General features: G+C 42.5%; 1 protein-coding gene and 1 long non-coding RNA gene across 7 annotated transcripts in view; one reads left to right on the forward strand and one right to left on the reverse strand.

Moving 5' to 3' along the window:
- TPK1 (thiamin pyrophosphokinase 1) overlaps nt 1-12,916 on the forward strand; it is a 207,881-nt gene that overhangs the window by 46,945 nt on the left and 148,020 nt on the right. The window lies entirely within an intron of this gene.
- Nucleotides 2,789-3,161, reverse strand: LOC132592840 (uncharacterized). Its single transcript, XR_009558357.1, has 3 exons — nt 3,114-3,161; nt 2,928-3,024; nt 2,789-2,841 (listed from the first exon to the last, which is right to left on the reverse strand). It is a non-coding gene; the product is annotated as an uncharacterized LOC132592840 (long non-coding RNA).

Below are 12,916 nucleotides of genomic sequence, written 5' to 3' on the forward strand. Positions count from 1 at the left end.
TTCAGCTCTACATTGGGCAAAAAGATTCATACATTGCAGGGGGTTGGACTAGATGATCCTTGGGTCCCTTCCAACTGTACAATTCTATGATACAATGTTATTCAAGACAATCATACTCTGTAAACATACCAAGTTGCTGAACTCCAGACATACACCATGGTTCTTACAAAGTATGTAAGCAAGCAAACAAAGGATGAAAAAACAAGCAATCCAGTTGATTTTCTAAAGAGGAGATCCACGCACACAGACACATTTTTCAGAATGCATTTTTCAAAGAAGCAACATTCTGAGAGTGCTTTTGTTGTCTCGGGTTTCCTCTGCCAGAATCCTGTAAAATCCATGCAGTGAATAGAATTTATTTGAAGCCTAGTAGCAAAGGGCATTTGCTGAGTATTTTTTAAAATTCCATTGTGAGTTTCTGATTTTGTTTTGCACCTTTCTAAAGTAGGACAAATGATTCTTTCTATCAAAATTGTCAATAACTAGACTGGGACTGTTAGAAAGCAGTTGTGCTAAGGACCCTCAAAAGTCCCTGGACACCTAAAAAGCCCTTTTAGAGAGGCATCACCACAAATTCTGTTCAAGACTTTTGTAAGTCTTTAAAAAAGAAATTGAAAAGTAAGACCTTTATAACTAAAATGAAGGCAGAGGAAGGTAGATCAGGTTTGGTACAGCCATATTTCTATTAATAAAGCACTCTTTTGACAAAAGAGAGTGCTCTTTTGACAAAAGAGAGTAAACAAGAGGCTACTTTACACAGTGCATTTTTACTGTAGGCCTAAATTAAGTGTATATCTAAAAATGTTAGCTGTCAATGAAATAAAGATGAGTTGCCCCTGGTATGGGACAGCTGCATATTCCTGCATTGCAGGGGGTTGGACGATATTATTCTTCAGTTCCCTTCCATCTCTACAATGCCTGACACAGAAGTCAGCCTGTGCCTTAAATGAACCACTTCAGGCTGTGAGTGCACATAACACATTCTTATACATAGAAAACTACCGTGTTTCCCCCTTTTTAAGACACCGTCTTATAACTTTTTTCCCTCAAAAAAACACGGGGTGTCTTATTTTCGGTGGGGTGTCTTAATTTTGCCCGACTTCATTCTGCATCCCTCCACACTGCCCACGATTCTTCTGCCCTGGGGTCAACTCACAAACCCCCCAGCTTCTCTTCTGCCTTCATCCAGGAGTCTTTTCCAATGCTCCAAGCTGCAGCCGCCAGTTCCGGGCGGCGGGGAGGCAGACCTCCTTGACCGGACCAGACGGAGGCCGCTGGCTCAGGTGTTCCGCCCGGCCCGACAGGGCGCTCCAAGCGCTCGGCGCTGCGGAGCGCTTGGTGCGCTTGGCGCTGCAGCCGCCAGTTCCGGGCGGCGGGGAGGCAGGCCTCCAAGACTGGGCCAGGCGGAGGCCGCTGGCTCAGGCGCTCCGCCCAGCCCGACAGGGCGCTCCAAGCGCTCAGCACTGCAGCCTCCAGTTCCGGGCGGCGGGGAGGCAGACCTCCTTGGCTGGGCCAGGCGGAGGCTGCTGGCTCAGGCGTTCCGCCCGGCCCGACAGGGCGCTCCAAGCGCTTGGCGCTGCGGAGCGCTTGGTGCGCTCGGTGCTGCAGCCGCCAGTTCCGGGCGGCGGGGAGGCAGACCTCCTTGGCCGGGCCAGGTGGAGGCTGCTGGCTCAGGCACTCCGCCTGGCCCGAACGGCGCTGCGTAGCGCTCGGCATGCTCCACGCGTAGGGAGAACGAGGAGCTTTCGGCTTGGCTTTCCGTCTCGGAAAACTTCACCAGGGAGTGGGGAACTGGCAGCGAGGAGCCTTCCCAGACGCAAACGCCAGAGGGAAACGGAGCTTCCCTGTTTCTCTGCGCTGCTGCTGCTGCTGTGGTCGCCGTCTCCTCCTCCTCCCGCTTCAGCAGCCCTCGCCGCGGCTTCCCACCTTGGCGCGCACTGGCCTCGCCAGCAGCCACGCACGCACGCACGCATGCTACCATCCCTCCGCACGTTTTCCCGATCTCAGCCTCGGTGCTGGAATTCCCCCGTCTTCGCCCAGTGAACTGCCGGAGCAGCAGCAGCTGTTCCCATTAACGGGCTGCTCCCCCATTCCGGCCGCAAGCAACGAGCTTCTCTCTCTTTCCTCCTGCTGCTTGTGCCCTTGGTGCTCCGTGCGGCACTGCTGCACGCTTTATCAGTGCTGCAGCAGCCGCCGCCGCTTCCGGGCACCGACCCGGCAGGCTTCCTCCTGTTGCGGCCGGTGTGCTGGGTCCCGCTAGCTGGCTGGGGTGCTCGGTGGTCTTGCTCCGCGCGGCGCGGAAGTATGGCTTATTTTCGGGGTATGTCTTATAGTTCTCAAATGCTTAAAAACCCTGCCATGTCTTACTTTATGACTACGTATTAAAAAGGGGGAAACACGGTAGTCATTCAGTGTTCCCTCTCTTTCAGGCTGGAACCCTTCTCTCTGCTTTCTATGTGTAAGGATTTGTAATATTTTTAAATTTTATTTGCTCGTTTGGAGACTTATACAATACAAGCAGCACGCAAGGGCACAAGATTCAATCAAGTTTTAATCAAGTATTATTAGTACAAAAGGAAAACAATAAGAGAACCATATACAAACGCTAACACAGAAGCCAAAACCAAACGTCAAGCAGATAGCATATACCGTACAAATAAATACCGAAAGGCAAACCAGTCTTTATGGTCTTTGAGGCTATGTAGTGGTCAGCAAAATGGCAGCAGGTCGAATGAAGTGTCCATGGTAGACAGGCTGCCGGCGTTTTTCGCCTGTTTTGCCCATATGACGGGCTTCTTCAGTAGTTTCTCCTTCTGCTTTCAGTTATGTTTAATGCATTCACTGGTGGTATAAACCAGGTCTTATTAGTATTCGAACTAGATTACTAATATACATCTAAACAAACAAATATCAAAGGCAGTACTTACAATTCGTATGAAACCACTTATCTTGGCTTAGGCCACAATGCTCAAGTTCTTATTTCAAAAGGTTCTCTCATGCGGCTTTGATACATTTACATATTCACTGGTGATATAAATCAAATTTTAATTATTATTTAGACTAATACAGTAGTACAATTTCTAAAATACATGTACATATAAAGAAATACTTACATTTCTTATATTCAGAGTTTTCTTAGTTTGAGCATGTATTGACTAAGCAAAAATCCTGTGTTTGGAGCACACTTATATACAAAAGGTTGGTTCACAGGTGATAGTAATTAGGGATGACAATTGGGGGGGGCAGAAGAATGTGAGTACTGATAGCACTTACAGTATCTCTATAATTTCTGTATGTTAAACTGCTGGTGTGTTAGTTTAAATGAATACAGAAAGGTCAAGATCTGAATTTAAACCGTCCGGTTGTAATGTTTTAAACATAAAAATCAATTTAGTTTCTTGTTGTCTCAATATTTTTGAGATGTCCTGCTTGTGGTATTTCTTGGGTGTATACTGCCAAATGCCAAAAAACATTAAGTCAGAGTCACTATGCTTCATTTGTAAAAAATGAGGTGTAAGAGGAGCTTCCATCACTTTATTGCAGATGCGTGATCTGTGTTCCCCTATGCGTACCTTTAGTGACCGTGTAGTGCTTCCTACATACAATTTGTTGCAAGGGCACCGTATGCAATAAACTACGTTCTTAGAGTTGCATGTGGTCATAGAGTTGATTTAAAAAGTGAACTTAGGCTGAGTAACAAGGGTTAGGCTTGCTCATTCTCATTCTTCATGGTGCTGTGGGCAGAATTGTGCGCCTTCATCTGCAGTGGGTAATGCAAGTAAAGGACGCACTAGAAACCTCATGTTCAAAAATACATCCTGTTGTGCAGCTGCATTATAACGGCTTCTGCATGTCTTTATTGAAGAAAATCAATATGCAGGAGCTTATGCCACTGCTTGTCGACTATGTCAGAGGTGGTAAAACCTTTCATTTTGACCATACCTATACAAGACTGGTCTTCTGGTGATCCATTTTTTTCATTGCTATAATTTCCTATTAGAATACTTAATTTGTTCTCTGATTGGCTGATGAAATACTTAACAATGTTGCATGTCTCTTTACATGGCCTTGAGGAAGATATAGTATATGAAAACAAAATACAAAAGCTAGTTCTCCTTTTCAGAAGATGAGTGAAAAGCAGCTATATTCTCCAAAAAATGAATGAGCACCATCTAACAGAGTTAAAAGAGCTTAATTTTGACTGGATTGTGTCTAGGATTTTTTGGTTTTAAGAAACCCAGGCTGGTGCTAGGAAATGGCTTCTCTTTCCTTAGACTTCCTAAGAAAGCAATGTATTTGGCAAAGGAGTGTGGGAGAAGGGCAGGTTCTCCTGAAAATAAAAGGCCATTTCAGATATCTAAAGAAAAGCTAAGAAAAGAATCTGGAAAGTGGTTATGTGGATTGTTGAGAGGGTGAATGAAAGAAAAGGCTTATAAATTGTAATTCAATAAAAATTCAGAAAGCGTCTCTTGCAACGTCGCTTTAATGCTGGCACTCTTATTAATAATACTTAATTACTCTCTTTGGCATTTACACACTGATTTTTGTTCTGCTTCCTTGATTTCATTAGTGCTTATTTGCCATAATTAAAACCCTTTGCAGAGGATTATAAGGGAAGTGAATGCAAAAGATAATATAAATGCATCCAATAATGTAGGCTTTCAACTTCTATTTTCCAGTACACAGGATTGCTTTGTTATTGTGTCATGTAGATGGCGTTAGTATACTACACTGAAGATACTGCTCATTTGTGGCACCACGTTTAATGAAGGTGCTTTCACAAAAATTGCAATTCAGATCAGAGAGTATAAGCAGGAACACCTTCTGGGTGAATAAAGCTTGACCTAGTCCTTAAAAGCGAGAATCAATGGGGTGGGAGGGGTGTGGGTGTGATTTAATGGGGGTATGAAGTCTGAAGTATTGAATCTCATATTTGATAATGCTTTATGTCAGATGAAATATACGGTATGTAAGAACTTCGACATAGTGGGAAGACCTGAGATCTACCTCTCTCTCTCTCTCTCTGTGTGTGTGTGTGTGTTTGTGTGTTCTTATTACTTCATCACGCAACATGGTTGGCTATCTTGTCTTTAAGACAGCTGAACTCTTTTTTCAATTTCTATCTTGATAAAATTCACCATTATAGCTAAGCAATACTTAAGGGTTGGAGAACAGCCTTTACCAAAGGTGTCATGGGCTTTGAAGAAACTCGATCTCAGGACGCAAGGGAGAAACATGATAAGAGGAAGGCATGCTTGGCTAATCCACACCGTGATCAACTCCCGCCTGGAAACCAAAGTCTCCACTGTGGAAGGACGTGTGGATCCAGAATTGGCCTCCACAGTCACTTACGGACCCATTGTTTAAATAGTGTTTATGGAAGACAATCTTACTCAGCTACAAGTGATCGCCAAAGAAGAAGAAGACTTAAGGGGGGGGGGCGCGTTCCTTTTCTTTTTATCAGACTGTGCCTGATGTGTAAGAGATCTGTGATCTACAGAAACGTATTTCAACAGCCCTATAGCTTTAATGTAAAATATATTTGAGGTGCTGTAGAGCAGAGTGGCTCTATTCAAGTTCTCAAGTTTTCACTGGCCTCAAAACTGATGCATTTTTTAAAAATTTTGATTCCAAGGGCACATAATGCAGCCACAATTCTGAAGCAAAGTAGGTTTAGGACTGGGAAGTCAATGCAGGCCACACTGTGTTCCATCAGGGAAGAAAGTTGGGATTAGTATATGAAAATAAGTAAAATAAAACTATGGCGTATCTTAGAAAAATAAGATACGACGCAGCTGCTGGGGCAGGAGGTAAAGAAACTTGTCTGCCCAGCAGCATTTATTTCCTGCGTCAAAATACTAATACTACTACTACTAATAATAATTTATTATTTATACCCCGCCCATATTATCTGCAATGGGATGATCCAGCTTCTGTAAGAGTTTGTGTATCCGGTCCCCAATAGTGCTCCTCACACAAACACCAACAGAAAGTAAATTAGATAGAGACATACAATCTGGTTTTAGGATAATTGTCCAGGCCAGCTCAATTGTAGTGGGAAATTGAATCTATCAGATTTCTACAGCACATTTAATTTAGATTAATGGAAATGTGGTTAATGAAAGAATATGTAATTCAACATTTAGCGCAATACTACTTTTCCCTCTAAAATAACAAGTGATCCACAATTATTCTTAAGTTTGTGTCCAAACACACTAGTTCCTGACACATTGTAAACGAATACCATTTATAAATTAATTAATTTATTGTAATTGACTGTATTTCTTTGTGTAGCTAATTTTATTAACTTAGAATTATAGTGATAAAGTTGGAAATAAAGTTGGGTGGAGAGAAAAAGCTGGTTGGAAGGCAGCACCAGGAAAAGGGAATACATTGGTAGTCCTCAGCAAAAATGAAATGAAAGTTCACAGTAGGATTTCCAGGGTGTTTCTTAATGAGCAGAATCCATGAGGCTGCCTCACCTCACAGCTTTTCATTGTGCATTAATCACTTAATAAGGCGTGCTCCGTAGTTTAGCAAACCACTCTGAGACATTGACAGTTCCTGATTAATTCTATTTTATTAGTGAGAAAGCTACCTCAGTCGCTAAGCTGTAGCAGGTGTTCCAGCTCACAGAACCCCTGATGGATTGTGGGTAGGGGCTGCCTTGGGTCTAACTGGGAACAAAAGCTGGAATATTGTAAAGGGCAATAGGGCCTTGCAGGGGACCAGCGGAGGCTGGCAGGGTTGTGGCAAACACAGGCTGTGTGCAATTTACTGTTTACTCCAGCTCCACTGCTGGTGTTCAAAGTTGAGTACACACGGTGTTAGCCACAGTCTATATGTATCCCATAGTTTCTTGAGAAATGCTCCAAAATGAGCTTCTGTCCAATTTGAAAAGTTGCTCCATTGTTAAGCCGATGTGTGTACATCTGAGGCAGCCGTTGAGCCTGTGAAGATAAGAGCTTCATGGAACAGGATTTTTTTTGGGGGGGGGGGGGAAGCATCGCAGGCATGGAAGAAGAAATCTTGCAATGAACATTGGGTGAAGACATCCTCTCTCTGGTTTCTACATTAATGTAAAAATGCAACTTGAAACATACAGTGGTGGGGAGAGATTTCCTCACTGCATTTTAAACCAGTAGCTCAGTCAGTAGAGCAGGAGACCTTTAATCTCAGGGTCATGGTTTGAGCTCCATGTTGGCACTCACGATCCCTTCCACTTCTACAATTATATGATTCTATTAATTTTTGCTTCAAATGAATTTTACATTTCTGTGAACCTTTTAAGCCTGGGAGGCTGAAAATGTTTTAATAATCAAACTGAATAAAATAAGTACAAGCAGTGTAGCTATATAGTGTTCTGTTAATTAGAACCAATTAAACCAAATAAAATCCCAGTCTTGCATGAGTTTTGCATTTTTATCTAAGTATGTGAAAGCATTTTATGCACTTTATATAAAATGCTTGGAAACTCTTTCGTTCCAGTGGCATAAGACAATTTGAGGTGCCTGCGTACTCACAGAAGCTTAGAAGTAAAATAACAAAATGCACATCCACTGTAATAATAACAACTGTGAAACAAAGAAAGAGAAACAGGAAAATAAGTAGGTCATCTATACAAACCCATTCTTCTGATTCAGTGAAACAGTAATTCAACAGGCCCAACATTTGGAGTCCACATGCAGTTGTGAAGGCTTAGCTTTGTAGACTAAAAAGGAAATACAATGGAGACCAGCTAAGGTCTGGCCAGAGTGCCATTTGTGTTGCCTTCACGCAACACATGCACTGAGAGATGCTGGTGAAATAGATTTTGTTGGGCTTTTTCGTGTTCTGTTATTTAGGAGTGGTGAAACTGACGTTTGCTGCTTGTGATAGAGTTTTTCGTCTCTCAGATTTATGTTACTGTTACTGTTAAATTTATTACAGTTATCAATGTGTACAAATGTTTAGAGAGCCAGTGTTGTGCATACCGGTAGCTGTCAAGCTCTCCCTTTTTTTTAAGGGAAATTCCCTTATGCTGAATAGGCTTCCTTGTGAGAAAAGGGAAAACTTGACAGCTATGGTGTGGTGTAGTGGTTAAGAGCGGTGGACTCGTAATCTGGGGGACCGGGTTCGCGTCTCCGCTCCTCCACATGCAGCTGCTGGGTGACCTTGGGCTAGTCACACTTCTCTGAAGTCTCTCAGCCCCACTCACCTCACAGAGGGCTTGTTGTGGGGGAGGAAGGGAAAGGAAATTGTTATGATGGGATAATTGTGGATAGATTTATGTATGCGGATTATTGTAAAATTTAATAAAAATTATTATTATTTTTAAAAAGGATATTGTTAGCTGCCTTGAGACTCCTTGGGGCAGTGATAAAGCAGGATATCAAATCCAAACTCTGCTTTAGTTTTGTACCATTGTATTGAATATTGTGTAATTGAATGACTGCTTTCTTTCTTTATCGTTTTAACCAAAGGCAAATCTTTCCCCGCCTCCTGCTCTTGTCCTAACAATAAATGTCATTAATCCTTTATTTATTATATCTTTTGGAACAGCATGTTCAGAAAGCATCTCCACTTGTTGATACACATCCATCTTGAAATCCGTGTACTGTATACAATATCTTTATGGGCTTTGTACCATTCTATAATACTTTCTGCATGGATTCCCATCATATCTTCCTTTATTGCCATCTTCGTTATAGTCCTTCTTAATGGCTATAGCTGATTGATGTCAAAGTTCGCTGTCTTTTCATTATCTTTATGCAGATATTCCGTAAATGCTTTTCTACAATATTTTCTCTTCCCTTGCTGTGTTTCTCCCTTCCTGGTTAGAAGTAGACTGTCTTCAGAAAGTGTTTTAATATGAATTTTGTACAGTATTTTCAGAAAAAGGAAATCCAAGACACACTGGGGCAATGTTGTGTTTATGGAGCATCTTTTGTGGGGCCATTTTAAATAGTCTTGTTATTTCCACACACACACACACAAATCAATAGTTCACTTGCTTCCATATACAGTACCAGTTTTGGTATATGGAGGGGGAGGGGGACCTGGCATCTCCCAGTATTTTAGGAGATGTTGTAAATAGGAGGGGGCCAAATCTACCCACTCTTGCACTTTGATCCAGAGACATCTGTCTCTAGATTTGCAGCTGCTTCCTTCCTGTAGTTTCCTGCCCTTTAGCAGGTTTCTGGAGCATCACCTCAGTTTCCTGTGCATCAATGAAGCTGTTGCCCCCAGTGCCAGGTGCTCTTTTGTCGTTTGTATTGTTTTCTCCCTCCCCAGGTGTCCCCTAGTCCCTTGCTATGTGTGGCAGTATTATTTTTGTTTATTTCAACTGCATTGGAAAGTATTCTTTATTTGCATAGCAATATCTTTTTGAATATCTTTCTATTATACATTAGCAGGAATATAGGTAAGCTAACATAAGGCTCTCCATTCAGCAAAACTGTAATCTTTTTCAAATCGCACAGTTGTGGCTAAAGAGATGCAGTAGTGGCAATCAATATTGTTTCCTTGCTTCCAGTGTAAATTTACACAAAATACAAGGCAAGTTGCTAAACTTAAATATAGTAAAACTTAATCATGTCTTTCTTCTGACGAGCTCTGCAGAGTTTATTTGCAAGCAATTTTATTTTGGACACAGTAATATATGAAGCAATAAGCACTTATGAGTGTGAATTGAAGCCTATAGAGGTAGAAAAAAACAATGTTAATGTCCTTGAGAGGACCAATCTTCCTTATACCAATGAGTACAGTAAGCCCGCAACTTAGGTGCATTTAACTTGTGCACATTCAGCTTTATGCACGTGGCAAAAAAGGGGTGGTGGAAAGGGGACAGGGTTCTCAGGAAAATGACTTTGGCAATTCCACCTGCCACTGAAACCAATGTGTTTTGATTATACAGTATTTTGGCTTTGGAGCCAGTCCCTGGAACGTAACCTCCACATAAGTTGCAGGCTTACTGTGTTGGTCATTGGTTGACTGGATCAGCTAAAGTTAGCAGGATGGACACTTGACTGTATGTAGAGGATCCACAAAAATGGAAAGCTAGTCAATCTATAATAATTGATGATCTCCCAGAAACCAAGGAGCCGATCAGTTTTGGGGTGGGGTGGGGTGTAGGTCTGTTATTTAGATCTGATGTTCACTACCACCTCCTAGCATGGGAGCAGCAGCTCACACTGAAGGAACTACCCCAACATAGTCATGTGAGGGGCAGCTGGGGGTGCCTTGAGCTTTGGTGCAACCTTGCAAAAATCCAGGTTCAGCACACACCAGTGCTTGTGCATACTGGCATCTCTCACGTAACTGCCTTCACGTTAGCAGTATTCCCTCAGCACATCCAGTAGTGGCTATCAATATTGTTTCCTTGCTCTACTGGTGGTCGTGAAATTTGCCTCCCAGTGATGACTTCTAGTTTCCTTAAATGACGAAGTGTTGATGAAAAGCTAATCTTTTTGACTTGGCCATGAATAATGAGGGGATCTTTGTATATCACATCTGGAAATATGATCATGTAGACTATATTGTAGAAATGGGCAGAATTCAGAAATTTCTGTAAATGCAGAATAAAAGTGGGCAAGCCTGCAAAAGTAAAAAAAAAAAACCTCCTGAGATTTGTTGTTTGTGTGGCTTACAACCCTAAATAAAAAACCTCAGAAGGAATATTGAATAGCTTTGGTTATATGGAACAATTATTTAGAAATTGTGAAAGAGTATCCCTGTGGCTAAAAGACTCTGGTGATGCCTTGACCATAGCTTCTGACTGAGACATAATATTCAGTAGTGCTGTGATTCAATTCCGAAGGCGGAGAAAGCTGCCGATCCCACGATCCTTATGCAGGAAAGACTGTTCCACCCTAGAAATGCTCAGGAATGCCATTTCCAGCTAAAGACTGGCACTGTGGTGCATCTTTTGTGGCTTCCTCCACTGTCAAATGGGAATGGGAATGGCTTGGGAAGGGGGGAGAGCTGGCAGAGGAGGGTGGGGTCAGGTAAATCCTGTTCCCAGCCTGAGCAAAGCCATAATAATAATAATAATAATAATAATAATAATAATAATAATATGTTGTTATTATTATTAATACCCCGTCCATCTAGCTGGGCCTCCTAGAAAGGGACAAGATATTTCAAATGGCCGAAATTCACATTCTTGAACTTCCATTTAGCTAAGTGAATGCACTAAGCAGAATTGTTCAGAAACCTACCGTATTTTGAAGTCTTCTGTACACTGGAAAGCTTGTAGGGGCCAGCCCCCTGCCTCCACCCCCGGTAAGTGTTCACTGTTCAGCTTTCTTTCAAAAAGGTAGTTCAGCCCTTCCACTCTGCCGTTTAAAGCAGGGATAACTAGCTTAAGCCCTTTTTAAAAAGTCATTATTTTTTAAAATGTATTTATATCCTGTATCTTTTGCCCAAAATGATCCCTATGCATTTTCCATAAAATGTAAAGATCAGTAAAAACAACAAGAAGAGGTGCTCTGCAAGTGCAGCAGCAGTTAAACAGCATAAACATTAGTAAAAACCAGAATAATTAAAATACCTAAAATGTCCAGGCAAATAAAATAAAATAATGATGTTTTTTTTAGCATGCTAGAAGATCAGGACATAGCAGCCATGCAGGTTCAGGCCAAAGGCATATATAGTCCAGAATCCTGTTCTCAGTGGCCAAGATACCTGACTCTGCCCCAGGTGAGCATCCCTGCAGAGTTTCTGGTCACTGTTCACCTCACCTCACCTCTGAAGGTGGCAAGGACCTGAAGGTTGCACAGTTTCAGATAGTGTGATCCTATGCAGGATCCCACTCCAATTCCATGGACCTTATTCTTGTGTAACTGTACAGCATTACAGTGTAGTCTGTTTCTCCTAAAATAAGACGTAGCCATAAAATAAGCCATAGCAGGATTTTTAAGCATTCAAGGAATATAAGCCATACCCCGAAAATAAGACATAGTGATAGGCGCAGCAACAATGCCAGCCGCAGCAGCAGCAGGAGGGGAAAAAAATAGGACATCCCCTGAAAATAAGCCATAGTGTGTGTGTTTTTTGAGGAAAAAGAAATATAAGACGGTGTCTTATTTTCGGAGAAACACGGTAGATCTTAGTATTTGGGAAGGTTCATATTAGGCTTTGGGGGTTTATTTTCTGGGTGTTTTTTCATCTCTCTTCACCCCCACTCCCCGGACCCCTCATAACAAAATTTCTGGCTACGGGCCCAATATCTGATACAAACTGTCAGATAGATGGTGAATATCATCCTTTCCCACTGGCTCTGCTGGCTGGGGCTGATAGGAGTCCAGCACTGTATTTCCCATCCCTGATTTATTGAGATAGACCGATTATTTCATCTGTCCCTATGCTGGATAAGGGAAGCGGGTGGCATTGTGGTCTAAACCACAGAGCCTAGGGCTTGCCAATCAGAAGGTTGGCGGTTCGAATCCCTGCAACAGAGTGAGCTCCCATTGGTCGGTCCCAGCTCCTGCCCACCCAGCAGTTCGAAGGCACGTCAAAGTGCAAGTCGATAAATAGGGACCGCTCCAGCAGGAAGGAAACGGTGTTTCCGTGCACTGTTCTGGTTCGCCAGAAGTGGCTTAGTCATGCTGACCACATGACCTGGAAGCTGTCTGCGGACAAATACTGGCTCCTTCGGCCTATAGAGCGAGATGAACGCGCAACCCCAGAGTCGTTCGTGACTGAACTTAACGGTCAGGGGTCCCTTTACCTTTACCTTATGCTGGTTAAAGGAAGAAGAAATGGAGAATCTCTGGTCCTTAAAACATTGTGTCATGAGGTGACCCAAGAGACCAAGATGGTGGCTTTGGCTTCCAGATAGACTGGCTTCTTTCATTCTGTGCAATTGGCGGCAGTGCTGTCTGTCAGTCTGCTTTTGGAGTTAAATACTGTATGGTTCTTTCTTATTCCTTGAACC

The sequence above is a fragment of the Zootoca vivipara genome, chromosome 12 (assembly GCF_963506605.1).
Source record: "Zootoca vivipara chromosome 12, rZooViv1.1, whole genome shotgun sequence".
NCBI classification, from domain to species: Eukaryota; Metazoa; Chordata; class Lepidosauria; order Squamata; family Lacertidae; genus Zootoca; species Zootoca vivipara.